Source organism: Bubalus kerabau, chromosome 7 (assembly GCF_029407905.1).
Source record: "Bubalus kerabau isolate K-KA32 ecotype Philippines breed swamp buffalo chromosome 7, PCC_UOA_SB_1v2, whole genome shotgun sequence".
In the NCBI taxonomy this organism is placed as follows: domain Eukaryota; kingdom Metazoa; phylum Chordata; class Mammalia; order Artiodactyla; family Bovidae; genus Bubalus; species Bubalus kerabau.
In genome coordinates this window covers 96,395,967-96,414,490 of record NC_073630.1, presented here as the reverse complement: position 1 = coordinate 96,414,490, position 18,524 = coordinate 96,395,967, and the positions used below count along the sequence as shown (strand labels likewise).

At 39.5% G+C, this 18,524-nt stretch overlaps 1 pseudogene; it reads left to right on the top strand.

Annotated features, from left to right (window-relative positions):
* The window catches only part of LOC129658012 (UDP-GalNAc:beta-1,3-N-acetylgalactosaminyltransferase 1-like), a 43,757-nt pseudogene that overhangs the window by 14,082 nt on the left and 11,151 nt on the right, over nucleotides 1-18,524 (top strand).

The window sequence follows — 18,524 nt, the reverse complement described above, 5'->3', positions numbered from 1 at the left end:
ATGTCATTGGAGTTTTGAAAGAGATTGTACTGATTCTGTGGGATGGCTTTGGGCAGTATGGACTCTATGTTGTTAATGATTAAGCTTTGGTTGTTTTTCATGATAAATGCCAGAGCTGAAAGATAACTTTGAAGTTACTTGCTTCAAACCCCTCGTTTTATAGATTCAACTAACAGATGGTGAAAGTACTGCTGTTTACTATTTATCCTATCCTGGCTCAAATTTAGGCATCCCAACTCTCTTCCTGTTTACTTTCCATCATTACTGAAAGAAGGCAGTGTGTAAATGAGACTCCCAACTGTGCTGGTTATCTGCCAATCTCCCCAGATGCACATTCCACCTTGCTTACTGCCCCAGGAAGCTGATGTACATAGGCTGCTTCAATGGCATCCCTTGCCTTGTGGTTTCCAGTAGAGTTTGACCATTGCAGGGGTGGGTAGGGGCAGAAGATTCAGGGAAGAGGGTGAAGCCACGGTATTTATTCTAACAAGCTCTAGAGTTATTTATTGCTGCTTAACAAACAATCCCAAATTTAGTGGTATAAAATTACTATTTTATTAGGCTCACTAATTTTGTGAATCAGGAATTCAGACAGAGCACAGTGGGGATGGCTTGTCTCTGCTCCACTATGTTTACGGTCTTATTTGGGACTCAGTGGTTAATGTGGCTTCAGAGCTGGGAGCTTATTATCTAAAGATATGTCCACTCATGTGTCTAGCAGCTGATATTAGTTATTGGCTGGGACTTCAGCTGAATGTATGGCCAAAATACCTCCATATTGCTTCACCACTGATCTCTCCACCTGGGTGAGTTTGGGCTTCTTCACAGTATAGCATCTGGATTCCAATAATGAGGATCCTAAAAAAATAGAAACATATTTGGGGGAGAATGGATATACGTATATGTATGGCAAAGTCCCTTCACTGTTCATCTGAAACTATCACAGCTTTGTTAATTGGCTATACCCCAATACAAAATGCTTTTGGTGTTAAAAAAAAAAACCAAAAAAAAAACAGAGAGAAGGCATGGTATTTTTATATTCTATCTTTGGGAGTTGCACATTGCCACTTCCATCTGTTGGTCAAGGCAGACACAAAGCTCTGCGAAGATTCAACAAGACAGAATAGAGATGCCAACACTTTATGGAAGAAATATCAAGGTCAGACTGCAAGAAAAGCATGAGGGGTGGGAAAGATTTTGCAATCCTGTTTGGAAAATAACAGGTCACAAGAGTGAGATCTGAGGACTAAGTCTGTATACACAAATAAAGCTTAATTAGAAAGGCATGCTTAACAGGGAAAGAAGTATATTATAGAATTTATGAAAATGTAGAAGAAATAGTATATTATAAAACTGTTATTCAAGGTGCACCCAGGCTTAAAAATAAATAAATAATTGAATTTAGAACAGAGTCCCTAAAATAACCCACAGTTCTTCCTGTTCTTGACCGAATGAGTGTTCTTAACCAAACTGTGTGTGTCCTCAGAAAGCACTTCTTTCCTCCCTGTTCCTGGCTCACTTCCTCTGGAAGAGGATACTGTGAGGACAACATGGGTGGAGAGATTTCTTGGGACAGGAAAGAAATTGGTCAGTGCTTCCCCTTTTACAACTGCAGTAATCTTGCCACAGTATGCAAAGCAGTCTTTGAGGGTAAGAAGGTGAGATCTACTTCTTCTGGAATAATACTAGAAAGAAACTGCTGTTTCCATGAAGGTTTTCAGAAGGTCATCAATAAATATGAAAGTCCTGAAAACAAGGGTCCACAAACTTATAGCTCACTCTAGGTATGAGATTTGTTCTTGCCTGGAGAATCCCAGGGATGGGGGAGCCTGGTGGGCTGCTGTCTATGGGGTCGCACAGAGTCGGACATGACTGAAGCGACTTAGCAGCAGCAACAGTAGGTATGAGATTATAGAAGCAAAAAGATATTTAGGACCTATTTATGGCCCAACCCCATTATTCTACAGGCATGGAAACTGGAAATGAGGGGTTAAGTGACACATCTAAGGTCCACACTACTTGGACTTCTGCCATTTATGACAAAGCTGAAATAGGTCCCAACTCAAACTTCCCACCATTCTCGGAGGTACATATTTTAAAATTAAAGTTTGTATTTTGAGATAATGCTAAATTCACATGCAGCTAAAAGAATAGTAGAAATTTCATGCTGTCCAGTTTCTCTCAGTGATAATATCTTGTAAAACTATAGTGCAATCTCATAATCAGGATATTAACACGGATGCAGTCAAGATACAGAACATTTCCATCACCGCAGGGGTCCCTTATGTTGCCCTGAAATAACCACACATACTACTTCTTGCCCCACCCCCTTCGTAGCCCCGGTAACCATTAATTTGTCCTGTATTTCTATTATTTGTCATGTAAAAAAACTTATTTAAGTGGAATCATACAGTAAGTAAGCTTTTTGAGATCAGTGTTTTCCACTTGGCATAATTTTCTGGTGATTCACCCAGGTTGTTGTAAATCAACAGTTTGTTCTTTTTATCACTAATAATTATTCCATGGTAGTATTCCAAATTCAGACTTACGAAGAAAGTATGGAAAACCACTAGACCATTCAGGTATGACCTAAGTCAAATCCCTTATGACTATGCAAAGGAAGTGACAAATACATTCGAGGGATTAGATCGGATAGAGCGCCTGAAGAGCTATAGATAGAGGTTCGTGACATTGTACAGGAGGCAGTGATCAAGACCATCCCCAAGAAAAAGAAATGGAAAAAGGCAAAATGGGTATCTGAGGAGGCCTTACAAATAGCTGTGAAAAGAAGAAGCAAAAGGCAAAGGAGAAAAGGAAAGATATACCCATTTGAATGCACAGTTCCAAAGAATAGCAAGGAGAGATAAGAAAGCGTTCCTCAGTGATCAAAGCAAAGAAATAGAAGAAAACAATAGAATGGGAAAGTCTAGAGATCTCTTCAAGAAAATTAGAGATACCAAGGAAACATTCCATGCAAAGATGGGCACAATAAAAAACAGAAATGATATGAACCTAACAGAAGCAGAAGATATTAAGAAGAGGTGGCAAGAATACACAGAACTATGCAAAAAAGATCTTCATGACCCAGATAATCACATGGTGTGATCACTCACCTAGAGTCAGACATCCTGGAATCGAAGTCAAGTGGGCTTTAGGAAGCATCACTATGAACAAAGCTAGTGGAGGTGATGGAATTCCAGTGCAGCTATTTCAAATCCTGAAAGATGATGCTGTGAAAGTGTTGTACTCAATATGTCAGCAGATTTGGAAAACTCACCAGTAACCACAGGACTGGAAAAAGTCAGTTTTCAATCCAATCTCAGTTCAGTTCAGTTTAGTCACTCAGTCATGTCCAACTCTTTGCAACCCCATGGACTGCAGCATGGCAGGCCTCCCTGCCCATCACCAACTCCCGGAGTTTACTCAAACTCATGTCTGTTGAGTCCATGATGCCATTGAATCACCTCATCCTCTGTCGTCCCCTTCTCCTCCCACCTCAATCATTCCCAGCATCAGGGTCTTTTCAAATGAATCAGTTCTTCCCATCAGGTGGCCAAAGTATTGGAGTTTCAGCTTCAGTATCAGCCCTTCCAATGAATATTCAGGACTGATTTCCTTTAGGATGGACTGGTTGTATCTCCTTGCAGTCCAAGGGACTCTCAAGAGTCTTCTCCAACACCACACTTCAAAAGCATCAATTCTTTGGCTCTCAACTTTCTTCACAGTCCAACTCTCACATCCATACATGACCACAGGAAAAACCATAGCCTTGACTAGACAGACCTTTGTTGTCAAAATAATGTCTCTGCATTTTAATATGCTGTTTAAGATGTTCATAACTTTCCTTCCAAGGAGTAAGCGTCTTTTAATTTCATGACTGCAGTCAACATCTGCAGTGATTTTGGAGTCCCCCAAGATAAAGTCTGACACTGTTTCCACTGTTTCCAATCCCAAAGAAAGGCAATGCCAAAGAATGCTCAAACTACCACAAAATTGCACTCATCTCACATGCTAGCAAAGTAATGCTCAAAATTCTCCAAGCCAGGCTCAACAGTATGTGAACCATGAACTTCCATATGTTCAAGCTGGATTTAGAAAAGGCAGAGGAACCAGAGGTCAAATTGCCAACATCTGTTGGGTCATTGAAAAAGCAAGAGAGGTCCAAAAAACATGTACTTCTGCTTTATTGACTATGGCAAAGCCTTTGACTGTGTGGATCACAGCAAACTGTGGAAAATTATTCAAGAGATGGGAAAACCAGACCACCTGACCTGCCTCCTGAGAAATCTGTATGCAGGTCAAGAAGCAACAGTTAGAACTGGACATGGAACAACAGACTGGTTCCAAATCGGGAAAGGAGTTTGTCAAGGCTGTATATTGTCACCCTGCTTATTTAATTTATATGCAGAGTACATCATGAGAAACGCTGGACAGGATGAAGCACAACCTGGAATCAAGATTGCTAGGAGAAATATCAATAATCTCAGATATGCAGATGACACCACCCTTATGGCAGAAAGCAAAGAAGAACTAAAGAGTCTCTTAACGAAAGTAAAAGAGAAGAGTGAAATAGTTGGCTTAAAACTCAACATTCAGAAAAATAAGATGGCATCTAGTCCCATCATTTCATGGGAAATAGATGGGGAAACAGTGGCAGACTTTATTTTTGTGGGCTCCAAAATCACTGCAGATGGTAACTGCAGCCATGAAATTAAAATATGCTTACTCCTTGGAAGAAAACTTATGATCAACCAAAGACAGCATATTAAAAAGCAGAGACATTACGTTGACAACAAAGGTCCATCTAGTCAAAGCTATGGTTTTTCCAGTAGTCATGTATGGATGTGAGAGTTGGACTATAAAGAAAGTTGAGAGCCAAAGAATTGATGCTTTGAATGGTGGTGTTGGAGAAGACTTGAGAGTCCCTTGGACTGCAAGGAGATACAACCAGTCCATCCTAAGGGAAATCAGTCCTGAATATTCTTTGGAAGGGCTGATACTGAAGCTGAAACTCCAATACTTTGGCCACCTGATAGGAAGAACTGACTCATTTGAAAAGACCCTGATGCTGGGAATGATTGAAGGTGGAAGGAGAAGGGGATGACAGAGGATGAGGTGGTTTGTTGGCATCACCGACACATTGGACATGAGTTTGAGTAAGCTCAGGGAGTTGGTGATGGACAGGGTAGCCTGGCGTGCTGTAGTCCATGGGGTGTCAAAGAGTCGGACACAACTGGTCTGAACTGAGTATTCCATGGTGTGAATGTGTCACTATTTAACCATTCACCAGTTGAAGAACATCTGGTTGTTTCCAGTTTCATGCTATTACAAATAAACCTATAATAAACATCATATTCAGGTTTTTGTGTGTAAATGTAACCTTCCTTTTGGGGGGATTAAATGCCCAGGAGTCAATTGCTGGGTTATATGGTAGTTGCATATTTAGTTTTTCAAAGAAACTGCCAAACTGTTTTCCAGAGTGGTTGTATCTTTTATATCCCCACCAGCAATGTATGAGTCATCTAGTCTTTCCATATTCCCACCAGCATCTGATATCATAGCTATTTTTCATAGGTGTGTAGTACTATCTCTTTGTAGTTTTCATTGGCATTTCCCCGTAGACTAATGTTGTTGGCATCTTTTCATATGCTTATTAGCCATCTGATTCTCTTCTTTGGTGAAATGTATCCAAAGTGTTTAATACGAGCAGTGTCTCTACCCACTCTTCCATTCATCCTTAGGGTCTTGTTTGCCAAAGTTCCTCTTTCACGAAAGGAAACAAAATTGGTCACCATTTTCGGCCCCACTGGCCTCTGTCAGCATTGTTAGCATGTCAAACTCTTCATATTTGACTAGCAAGCAAACAAAATAGCTCTACAACCAATCTGCTTGTTTCCCCACGTGGCTCTTTTCAACTTTTAGTCTTGGCTTCAAGACTACTTCTTCAGAAAGATCTCCCTTGATTCCTTAAGCTGATTCTCTGTTAGTCTCTCTTGTAGCTCTGGTTTTCCTCCCCTGATATGAACCCCAGTCTTCAGTTTTACTTATCGCTTTGCTTGTCACTGTCTTTGCCTACATCATCTTATATAAACACCATCAATCCAGGAACCTTGTGTCTTTTCTCACTCGAAGCCTCAGCCCCTGGGCTAAGTGCCAAGTGTGTAATAAATCTGTAGATTTGCTGAATGAATGGGTACATGTCAGTGTCATTTTATCCAGGTTTCAAGTTACCACAGACTTTTCCCCCTTCAATGTATTTTCTATCACTTCCCCTTTTTATTTACCTATAATCGGCACCATCACCAGCCTTAGGATTAAGCTAAGACATACATCATATTTTACCATGTAAAACACTTAATAGTATGAAGGTCTATTTTAGATTGTGTTGGTATTTAGTCACTAAATGTATTTCATGAATATTTAACATAGAAAAACTTATTTGGTGTATTAATGTATGTTATTTGGGCTTCCCAGGTACTGCTAGTGGTAAAAAATCTGCCTGCCAATGCAGGAGACATAAGAGACATGGGTTTGTTCCCTGGGCCAAGAAGATAGCCTGAATGAGGGCATGGCAACCCACTTCAGTATTCTTGCCTGAAGAATCCCATGGACAGATGAGTGGGTTACAGTCCATGAGGTCGCAAAGAGTCAAACACAACTGAAGTGACTTAACATACACACACTTATGTTATCTGGTGCACAATCCAATTTCATAAAATCAAAATGTTTATGTATGATTGAATATATACAGGAATATATACTTTAGTTTCACAGACTGAACTGTGTCCCCCCAAGGTTTATATGTTGAAGTCCTAACTATAGTACTGCAGAATGTGACTGTATTTGGAGATGTATTTCCCTGGTCGCTCAGCTGCTAGAAAATCTGCCTGCATTGCGGGAGATGTGGGTTCCATCCCTGGGTTGGGAAGATCCCCTGGAGAAGGGAATGGCTACCCACTCCAGTATTCTGGCCTGGAGAATTCCATGGACGGTATAGTCCATGGAGTTGCAAAGAGTCGGACACGACTGAGTGACTTGCGCTTTCACTTTAAGGTTAAATGAGGTCATTAGAGTGGGTGCTAAACCATAGGTGTCTTTATAAGAAGAGGAAATTTAGACACAGATACACACAGAAGGAAGACCTCATGAAGACATAGGGTAAGACAACTAATTACATGCCAAAGAGAGAGGCCTCAGAAGAAACAACCCTGCCAGCACCTTGATCTTGGACTTCGAACCTCCAGGACTCTGAGAAAATGAACTTCTGTTATTTATGCTGCTCCGCCTGTGGTATTTTGTTATGGTGGCCCTATCAAACTGATGCAAGTGGTAATAGCAGCAATATGTGATGGTAGAATTATGGGAATTTACTATTTGATTCTCTTTTTTAATTTCTATAAAATTATCTACAAATTTTGTTATTAAAATTGTATTATGCTCCCCTACCCTGAGCTGATAGATGGAGCTGGTCTGAGATGAAACAAATGGGAAAATAATAAATGAAGAAGAAACAAATTGGCTAATTAATCCCCCTCTTGCCATTGAGGAATATGAAAATAAAAAATCAAATTCATAGACGAAGTGGCTTAAGCCTTTAAAGTCTTGGCCAAAAGAAAATGTGCTACTGAATGGTTGGTCCTCTGACCAGAATATGATCACCCAGGTAAAAAGGGTTGCATCCCTTACCTGGAAGGGGATCTTCAGTGTAGTCTATGGCACAGTGCTCCAGGGATGATGTGTAGAGCTTCAGACCCTTGAGCTGAGGCTCCCAGAACAAACTAACCGTATACATTCCTTACAAGTTATTTGGAAACAAGTTCCAGACCCGGCTGCCCATGCCAAGAGGGATGATGGACGTCGGCTCTGGAAGTCAACCAGGCAGTAGAGTATGTGGGACTGACACATTTAACCTCTCACCTCATTAGCAGGGTCGGTTTGGTCATACATCTTCTTTCACTTCCTTGAAGAAATATAACTGGCCAAGAGTAGCCAAAGATGATCAGATAAAATCTGTTGGACTCAAGGACCTTCATCAACTTGGCCAATCCCCATTTCACAAGGGAGAAAACTAGGACCCCAAAATGCTCAGAGCAGGGTTCCCAGGGCTCACACATGTGCATTGAGAATATTTATAGCAGTCTACCTCAGTCTGAAGTTAGAGATAAAGACTCCTCAGAGACGTACCAAGCCTAACATTTCTCATGCTATGAACAGCACTTTGGATTCCCTTGCTAGGCCTTGTCTAAGATCTCAGAGGGAAATATATTTAAGGGATGTTCCAAAATTAATTGCTTATCTTATGACTTTGGGCTAGAAGTTAAAATCCTATCAGTACTACATCTGGAAAATATAAAGAGATTGATTAACAGCTGGAGAAATCTCTACTATCACTGACAAGTAACTCAATCTCACCAGTGAATATTGTTCAGTGATTACTCTTTTGATAGATAGATTATTTCCTCTCCTCAGTGTGCACGGGTACAGGTATTGGTTTTACAGTACTCTGGAACTGACAAAGCAGGGAGCAGATTCATCTGAGATCCAGGTCCAAAAGATTAAATATGTACTTAATTACCATTTATTTCTACCATATAGACTGTCTTAGGCCTTATTTAAAGGAAGTACAAGGATAAAGGAATAAGTGACACCAACAGAAGGAAACAGATGAATCCAAAACAGAACATTTTGAGGAACTGACTCTTTTTCCGCAAAAAATACGATGGGGAAAAGTTGGGAAAAGGACAACTATATGCAAAAGACAGCAATCAAATGTGACATGTAGACTTTATATCTGATGCCAAAGAATTATTAATAACTTGATTAGGTATCATCCTGTACTGTGGTTAAGAGCTGCAAACTAAAGTATGCAAAGGAGAAATGACACAATGCTCGGTGCTTACTTTGAACTACTTTGGCAAAGAAAAAGACAAAAGGGATAGTTAAGCTAAGATGGAAAATTTTGATAATTGTTCAATTAGGGTGGTGGGTAAGTGTAATTCATTATTCTCTCTAATTTTGTTGATGTTTAAAATGTTTTGTAATAACCCTCCCGCCCTCCCCAAATTCATTGCTTGTGTTTCCATTGTCGGTGGGTTGCTTTTCTCCTGATAATGCTTTCATCTTGTGGTTCTGCTGTGCCATAGGGCCTGTGAGTTCTTCGCATCTAAATGGGTAGAGGAAAGAAGAGAGCAGTGAAATTCACAGGCTCATTTTCAAGGACATCCCATTAGCAGAAAAGGTGTCTTTTGGCTTCATCTAGATACAAAGTAGGTCCTGAGGGCACCGTCACTTCCAGCTTCTACACTAAGAAAATGGGGTAAAGCTCTTTAGTGGATGGTTCATTGTCTCTGCCCCAGGTGGTTTCCTGGGGAAGCTTCCTCCAACCGCCCAGGGATTCTGATGTAGTAGGCACAGTGGGCCTCAGCAAGCCGTTTCCTCAGTAAGTCCCACACGATACAGGGCTCTCTGAATATTTTCTATTTACTCTCCCAAGCTGGTACGTTCCACCTTGGGTCACCCTGTGCTCCACGGAGCAGATGGAAGCTTCTTTGCCTGTGGCTTCAAGTGGGGTTCAGGCAAAGGTGGGCATTCCTGAAGGCTGTAAGATGAGGGGATGGAAAGGAGGAGACTGTGGAGCTGAGACTTTGTCCCCCAACTCACCCGCAGGCAGAATTACCACCCTGCAGTTTTGCTGGCTCTCTGTAACCCTTTCTGTCTCTGGATTCTGATAAACATTCCCTCCTCTCACTCCTTCCAGCCTAGGGCCAGTATCAATGCCCCATCAGAATATTACTTTATCCATGTGACTTCTCTATACCTGTCCACACCCTAATGTTCTTGTGGTTTAGATAGAAAGTTGTGTCCGACCCTTTGTGACCTCATGGACTGCAGTCTGCCAGGCTCCTCTGTCTGTGGGATTTCCCAGGCAAGAATACAAGTGGGGAAATTCTTCCCACTATTTCCTTCTATAGGAGATCTTCCTGACTCCAGGATTAAACCCGTATCACCTGCATTGACAGGAGGATTCTTTACCACTGAGCTATCAGGAAAGCCCAACTCCCTAATAAATTGTGCTTTGATTCAGTTTGCCTCAAATTTCCATCTGTATTTGCTGGGACCCTGGCTCATACACAGAGGATCTGTGGACAGCATTGTGAAACACCAGGTCAAGGCAGGACATGTCACATCTCCTGGGGAACCTGAATGACACATTGGAACTACAAGATGTCTAGTGCAGCTGGAGCAAATGTGAGGAGTGCCAGGTGAGAATGATGAAGTGAGAGGCATCCACACCATTGAAGGGGCTTTCTCCCACACCAGGTCTCTCTGACAGTAGCAGCAGGATTATTCAAGGAGGCTTTGCAGTAACTGAGGTGAGAAATGACAGTGTCGACTGAAAGACAGGAAACAGACCAGAGACGGCGAAAGTCAAGGTCTTACTCTTGGACTCTACCTGCAGTGTTACTAGAGCTGCATTGTGGACCAATGAATCCACAAGCAAGAAAAAATCGCCTCTGGAGAGGAAAACAGGTGGTAGGTAAAGGAGGAGCCTAGTTTTCGGGATAGTACAAGTTGAAAGGCACTACCAGGACCATAATGTCCCTTATACCACAAATCTAACGTCTACAGTGATCACCAAAATGTTACTCTCCAATTTTGGAGGGTATTTTTCTCCCTCATCAGAATAAGATTGCCTATCATAGGATTATTTGTTATAGCAAAGAAAATGGAATTTTTGCATTAGTCAGCTTTCCTAGGTTACACTTGTTGTGGCAAGTGAGAACTATCTAAAACTGGAAAGACTAAAAGCCAATGAGAAATATTATTTGAAAAACAGCGTTAATGACAGTGTTGCAGAGGCCCAATGTTATAGAGAGCTTTTCTAAAATATTCTAAAGACACCCAATATATATGCCAAACTGGAAAGAATTCAAGACAGAAAGCTTATGATTTATTTAGTTGGCTGTGCCGGATCTTGGCTGCAGCGCGTGGGGTCTTTGATCTTTGTTTGGCATACAGGATCTTTAGCTGAGGCATGCGAGATCTAGTTCCCTAGTCCAGGGATCGAAACCAGGGCCCCTGCATTGGAAGCTCAGAGTCTTAGTCACTGGACCACTAGGGAAGTCCCAAGACAGAAATTTTTATTTCCTCACTTTCTCTCATTCGCTGCTTAGAAACTGACTTTATTACCTCAAAGTAAAAACTTGTATTTGGCTTCCCTGGTGCTTTAAACAGTAAAGAATCTGCCTGCAATGCCAGGAGACCTGGGTTCGATCCCTGGATTGGGAAGATCCCCTGGAGAAGAGAATGGCTACCCACTCCAATATTCTTGCCTGGGAGATCTCATGGACAGAGGAGCCTGGTGGGCTGTAGTCCATGGCTTTACACACAAAGAGTCAGACATGACTGAGCAACTAACACACACTTCATGATCATGTATTGTTACACATTTGCATAATTATTTTCAATTAATTGCTTTGGGTTTTTTTTTTTTTTTTGCTCTTTCATCATTCTGCCTAGAGTATCTTATGATCTTTTAAAACAGAATTCAAGGAGCAGGTATGTAAATTTTAGATTAAATGTTACCATCAGGTTTGGCCCTAATGCTAGAGCATTAGAGAATATTTTGGCTTCCTTCATTAATGCAAGGTGGTCCTTTTGTGATCGGGGAAGCACAAGCCTGCTTGCCTACTTTGTGTTGTGAGTATCATGAGTTCAATAAGATTTTCTAAGTTTCTAGGGCTCCAAACACTAAAGAAAGTCTTTTCTACTGCTCCTTTCTATGTTATTTCAATACTAGACTGGGGAGAGGAGTGATGGTACCAGCATCACTCTTCACTGGACTAAAGCTTGGTATATTTATTTCAAAACATGCTACATTTCTCATTTGAACATGTCTTTTAAATCTTCAATTTGGCCAGGGTATATAGCCTAATGGACATGTGCTTTTAAAAATTCAGGCCATGTTCCAAGCTGGAACTTAATTAGGATTAGAGAAGAAATTCAAACCATGTATCGAATTCATCTGCTGAAAATGTCAGTACCTGCCCTACTTATAGCCCATGATGACTGGGCAGCTTTAGGTGATCATGCTTGGTATCACATGGCCAATTGAGTACACAAAGATGGACACCCAGTGAAAGGGCCATCAATCCAAGAGCTAGGTATTGATACAGCTCATCTTTTATCCAGGCCATGTTATAATCACGGTCTCTCTTGGGAATTTGAACTAGGAATTACTACCAAGGGGAGGGGATAAACAGCAGTAGCAGCAGCGGAAAGGTTAGAGTTAGAGGTTATAGATAAGAATTTACCTACTTACCAGAGTTACCTATTTTATAAACCTGAGGTAACCTTAGCAGTCAGAAGGGTCAAAGCAAGATACCATTCTTTTGTAATATTTCAGTCCTTTACTGTGTATAAAAAGGTTTGTTTAATGTCTAATATGTGATCTATTCTGGAGAATGTTCCATGAATTCTTGAGAAGAATATGTTTTGTAATGTATTAGGTGTAATGTTCTGTACTTGTTAGGTCTTGTGGGTTTAGAGTATTGTTCTAGTCTTCTATACCCTTGCTGACATTCTAAGTAATTGCTTTATCCATTGTATAAAGTAAGATATTGAAGTTTCCAGCTATTATTGTTGAATTTTCTGTTTCTCCCTCTAATTCTGTCAGATTATGTTTCATGTGTTTTATTTAGGGTTCTGTTGTTAATATAATTATTTTATTTTCATGATGAATTGACCTGTTTATGATCTTAAAATGTCCTTCTTTTGCCTTAGTAACATTTTGTTGTCTTAAAGTCTATTTTGCAAGACATTTCTGTAGTCACGCTTTTTATCTTGTGGTTGACGTGTGAATATGTCTTCCTCTATCCTTTTATTTTCAATCACTTTATACCTTTGACTCTAAAGTATATTTCCTGTAAACAACATACAGCTGGATATTGTTATTTTTCATCCAGTCTCTGCTGTTCATTACATTGTAAGTATTATTATTGATGTGGTTGGAATCATATCAGTTATTTTGGTTTTCTTTTTCTATCTCATTATTATTTTAGTCCTCTGATTCTCTTTTAAAACCATATACACAATGGAGTATTACTCAGCCATTAAAAAGAATACATTTGAATCAGTTCTAATGAGGTGGATGAAACTGGAGCCTATTATACAGACTGAAGTAAGCCAGAAGGAAAAACACCAATACAGTATACTAACGCATATATATGGAATTTAGAAAGATGGTAACAATAACCCTGTGTACGAGACAGTAAAAGAGACACTGATGTATAGAACAGTCTTATGGACTCTGTGGGAGAGGGAGAGGGTGGGAAGATTTCGGAGAATGGCATTGAAACATGTAAAATATCGTGTATAAAACAAGTTGCCAGTCCAGGTTCGATGCACAATACTGGATGCTTGGGGCTAGTGCACTGGGACGACCCAGAGGGATGGTATGGGGAGGGAGGAGGGAGGAGGGTTCAGGATGGGGAACACATGTATACCTGTGGCGGATTCATTTTGATATTTGGCAAAACTAATACAATTATGTAAAGTTTAAAAATAAAATAAAATTTTAAAAAAATAATAAAAGGAAAAAAAATAAAACCACATTTGAATTTAAGCAAATATTTTCTAGGGTATCATTAAACATTTTTAACTATTAAAGATGGAAAATATGGCCTTAAAAAAAAGCAAGAGGCTTTAACAGATGGCTTCTGCAAACTATTCAGCCATTCTCACCCCCCACAAAAATCACAAAGTGAAATTAGTTTGAGCCAACCACATTACGTCACCTTGTCTTACCCAAAGTACCCGCTAATTCAAGGACTTCTTAAATTAGATATTCACCATACCTTTGGAGTACAGATTTTAAAATATATGTATAAAACCACATTTAAACATTTAAATGGAAAATAAATGAGAAAATACCTAATTACTCATCATTGCTTCTGGTCAACTCAATAGAATCACTGTTATCAAGGTATTCCCATCATTCCAGGCAAAAACAATATTTGAGGTTACTTATGAAAAAACTGTCGTTCAGTCACTAAGTCATGTCCGACTATTTGTGACCCCATGGACTGCAGCACACCAAGCTTCCTCGTCCTTCACTATAAATGCTAATAAATCCATACACTCTTCTGTTTGAAACCTCGATGATGGACCACAGTACAGTTTGGGTTCCCTGGGAAGCAAACTCAGAGATGGAGTCTAACATCCAGGATGTTTATTAAGAAGCACTCTTGAGATTCAAAAGTGTGGAAGGGAGGGGAGGAAGCAAGATTGAGAGGAGGGAGAGGTCTAGCTGTGATACAGGCTCAGATGGTCCCACAGGGAACCTCCAGAGCTAAAATGTTCTTCAGAGATGTCCTAAGTGGGGGCCAGATGACCAGGTCTGTGTACTCCCTCACAGATCAGTCATGGGATGTGAGCCATGCAGAGAAGGAACATCCTTATGCTGGATGGGTCTCTGCACCTGAACTGCTGACGGTCCTGACAGCTAAAGACTGTCTCATAAGGTGTCCAGATTTCCCAGGACTATCCTGATTTCAAGCACTGAAAAATCCCAAGCAAACCAGAATGGCTGGGTACCCTACTGTCTGCCAATAGCACTTAGGCAGCTGAGAAAACAAATCTTTCATTGAATAGCTGCGTCCATCACAACAGCTTTACTATTCCCTTGGATTTTAGGGACCTCATGCTGGAGTCCAGTATTTGCCAGAGTTGTTTAAAGCTCCAAGTGTTAAAAGGTAATTGCTGTGTTTCCATGATCATACCAACTGAACTTGCTTATAAGCAAGGAATAACCATAATATCTTCTCTCCTACCTCCCACAGATTGATGATCACATAAATTCAGATCATTTTGGAAAGGACTCATTTTGGAAAGGATCAGGAGACAATACAATATCGAAGTCTGACGCTCTATCTAGTTACTCTGCAGGTGTGTTTCCCCATGACAAAGTCTCCTCTGCTGTGCATTTCCTGCTCTCTGCTGGGCATGGCCTGTCCCTCTAAGACAGCCTGAAAAATAGCAAATATGCCTGGAAACAATTATTAATATTATATGTCAAAATTTATAAGAAAACAGCCTGTCATAATGTCAAGAGAGGACAAACTTTATAGTTACAATTTGCCATATCTCACTGAATTCATGATATTTCAGTAACTAGTGATGTTCCTTACCATGCTTAAGATCACAGAATTGATTTTGAGTTTATAGTAATGACAGATGTACATGTTGATAAAGGAACACGAAACAAAAACTAAATGAACCACTGATTGGTTGACATGTTATGAGAACAGCTTTGGCCACAGAGGTGGGAGTTCAGAAAAGAGCTTGACTTCCCTTCCTACCAAAGCATCCTGGCCTAGACCACTTCCCAGTGGTTGGTCTCCATTCAGCTCCTCATACTGAACCCAAGAAACCACTCTTTTATGCAATGTATCTTCCTGGTGAACTGCAAGAGTTAGATCTGAGAAACTCAAGGAAGCAATAATCATTTACCAATAAATAGCTAAGTGACATCCAGGGGAGAACTTAAAATAATGCGCCTCCCAAGTAAACTAGCAAGTCAAGATGCTCAAAAACACTTCATTGATGGTTCCTTAAATTCAAGCTTAATTGGCTACCAATAAATGAAACATTTATATAGCTATGAGAAGACACTGTGTGTGTGTGTTGGCTTTTGGGAAATGAATATTTACAGGAACTTGTATTATCAATCTTGGAAAGTATGTGCAAAAAGTAAAAACATTTTCCCTGTTTGTCTTCTCATTCTTAAGATGATAGATATCCAAATAATTTTCTATTGAAATAACTATGAATGTAACTCAAAATGGTAAGTATATCTACAAGGATGAATCTGCAATTTTCATTAGGTTAATGTTTTTGGTGGTGTTTTTTTGGTTATAGCCTTTCTTTTTCAAACCTATGACTCAAATAGCAGCATTAATTCTAGGACATAAACCCTTTTTAACAAATGCTACCCTACTGTTCATTTTAGATGTATGAATAATTCATCATAATTGCTTCAGTGAAAAATGAGCCTGCTCATAACCTTCATTTTTAAGAGATGGAAAATGAATTGTAATTCAGTGAATTTGGAGAGCAATCATTGCTTTTAAAAGGAAAACTAAGTTCTGGTATTACAATTACACAGAGAAAAATATAGAATTGAAAATATTAAAAATTTGCATTTTGGGGTTAGACTAGGAGAAACTTAGAATACTGCAAAACTGTTCTTTAACAAGAGCAGAGAACAATCTTGTCTGATGCAAGAACTTTTACTCATTGAAGTCTTAAATTTTTTTATATTGAAGTATAGTCGGTTTACAATGTTTCAGGTGTACAGCAAAGTGATTCAGTTATACATATATATATTTTTTCAGATTATTTTCTATTATAAGTAATTGCAAAATATTGAATATAGTCCCCTGTGTGATACAATAGGTCCTTGTTGTCTATCTGTTTTTATATAGTAGTATGTATTTGTTAATCCTAAATTCCACATCACCCCATTCCCCTCCCCCCGCCCCTTCCCTTTTGGTAACCATGAGTTTGTTTTCTATATTTGTGAGTCTTTCTGTTTTGTCAATGTTCATTTGTATCATCTTTTTTAGATTCCACATATGAGATATCAAATGGTATTTGTCTTTCTCTGACTTACTTCAGATAGTGTAATCATCTCTAGGTCCATCCATGTTGCTGCAAGTGGCATTATTTCATTCTTTTTATGGATGAGTTGTATTCATGTACCACATCCTCTTTATTCATGCATCTGTTGATGGATATTTATCCATGTCTTGGCTATTGTAAATAGTCCTGCAATGAACACTGAGGTGTGTGTACTTTTTGAATTATGGTTTTCTCCAGATATATTCCCAGGAGTGGGACTGCTAGATCATATGGTAACTCTGTTTTCAGTTTTCTAAGGAACTTCCATGCTGTTCTCCATATTCATTGAGTTTTAAAGCTGATAAAAATGCAACTTTCTAAAAAGTTAATTTTGTTGATTCGTATCAAGCAATTATATATTGGGAAGGTTTTCTTTCCCTTTTTTTAATGTGGTAAATGACACATAACATAAAATTGACCATTTTAACCATTTTGAAATACATGGTTCAGTGGTATTAAATGCATTCACATTGCGTGCCAACATCACCACCATCCACCCTGTAACTCTTTTGGTCTTGTAATACTGAAACTACACCTTTGCTTTTAAATAGTAACTCCTCATACTGTTCTCCCCCACAGGCCCTGGAAACCAGCATTATGCTTTCTGTCTTGATGATTTTGACTGTTCTATATACCTCATATGGGTGGATGTAAGTGGAATCATAATGTATTTGCTTTATGTGTGTGACTTGCTTATTTTACTTAGCATGAAGCCCTCAAGGTTTATTCATGTTGTATACACCTCTTTTCTGAAGCTGACTCATATTCCATTCAATGTGTTCACCACATTTTACTTATCCATCCATTTCTCAATGGACACTTGGGCAGCTTTCATGTTTGTCACAGTGAATAATGCTGCTATGAACATGGGTGTGAAAATATCTCCTCGAGACATTGCTTCTCAATTCATTTGAGTGTATGCCCAGAAGTGAAATTGCTAAATCATATAATTCCATTTAAAATTTTTCATCATATTATTTACCACAGCAGCTATACCATTTTATATTCTCATCAATAGTGCACAAGTGTTGAAATTTCCACAAATCCTCACCAAGACTTGTTATTTTCTGGTTTTTGATAGTAGTCATCTTGAACGTGAAAGTTTCTCAATCCGTGGAATTCTCCAGGCCAGAATACTGGAATGGGTAGCCTTTCCCTTCTCCAGGGGATCTTCCCAACCCAGGGATCGAACCTAGGTCTCCTGCATTGCAGGAGATTCTTTAACATCTGAGCCACAAGGGAAGCTCTAGTCATCTTAATGGGTGAATATATTATAATTCTCAGATGTAGGGATTCATTTAAAAGAAAACAGAGAAGAAAAACAATGAAAAAGCCAGTACCACATTTGTATAGTATCGATAAGAAAATGTAACTATAAAATGATTCAATTAATATTACTCACATCAATTTAATTATACAGCTGTCAGAGTAATGTGTAATATCAATGAAGAAATATTTGTAGCATGCAGATGGCTCTGTTTCCTAAAAAATAATGTCATAGGGCTTTTAAATTTGTATTTTTTAATTTAAAAAAGGTGATGTTATCTCGCTGGTGGCTCAGATGGTAAAGCATCTGCCTACAATGTGGGAGACCCAGGTTCAATCCCTGGGTTGGGAAGATCCTCTGGAGAAGGAAATGGGAACCCACTCCAGTACTCTTGCCTGGAAAATCCCATGGATGGAGGAGTGTGTTAGGCTACAGTCCATGGGGTTGCAAAGAGTTGGACACGACTGAGAGACTTCGCTTATGTCTCCTGCATTGGCAGTTAGGTAGGTAGGATATTATCTCATACATTTGATTTGCATTTTCTTAATTATTAGTCATGTTGAACATCTTCTCACAA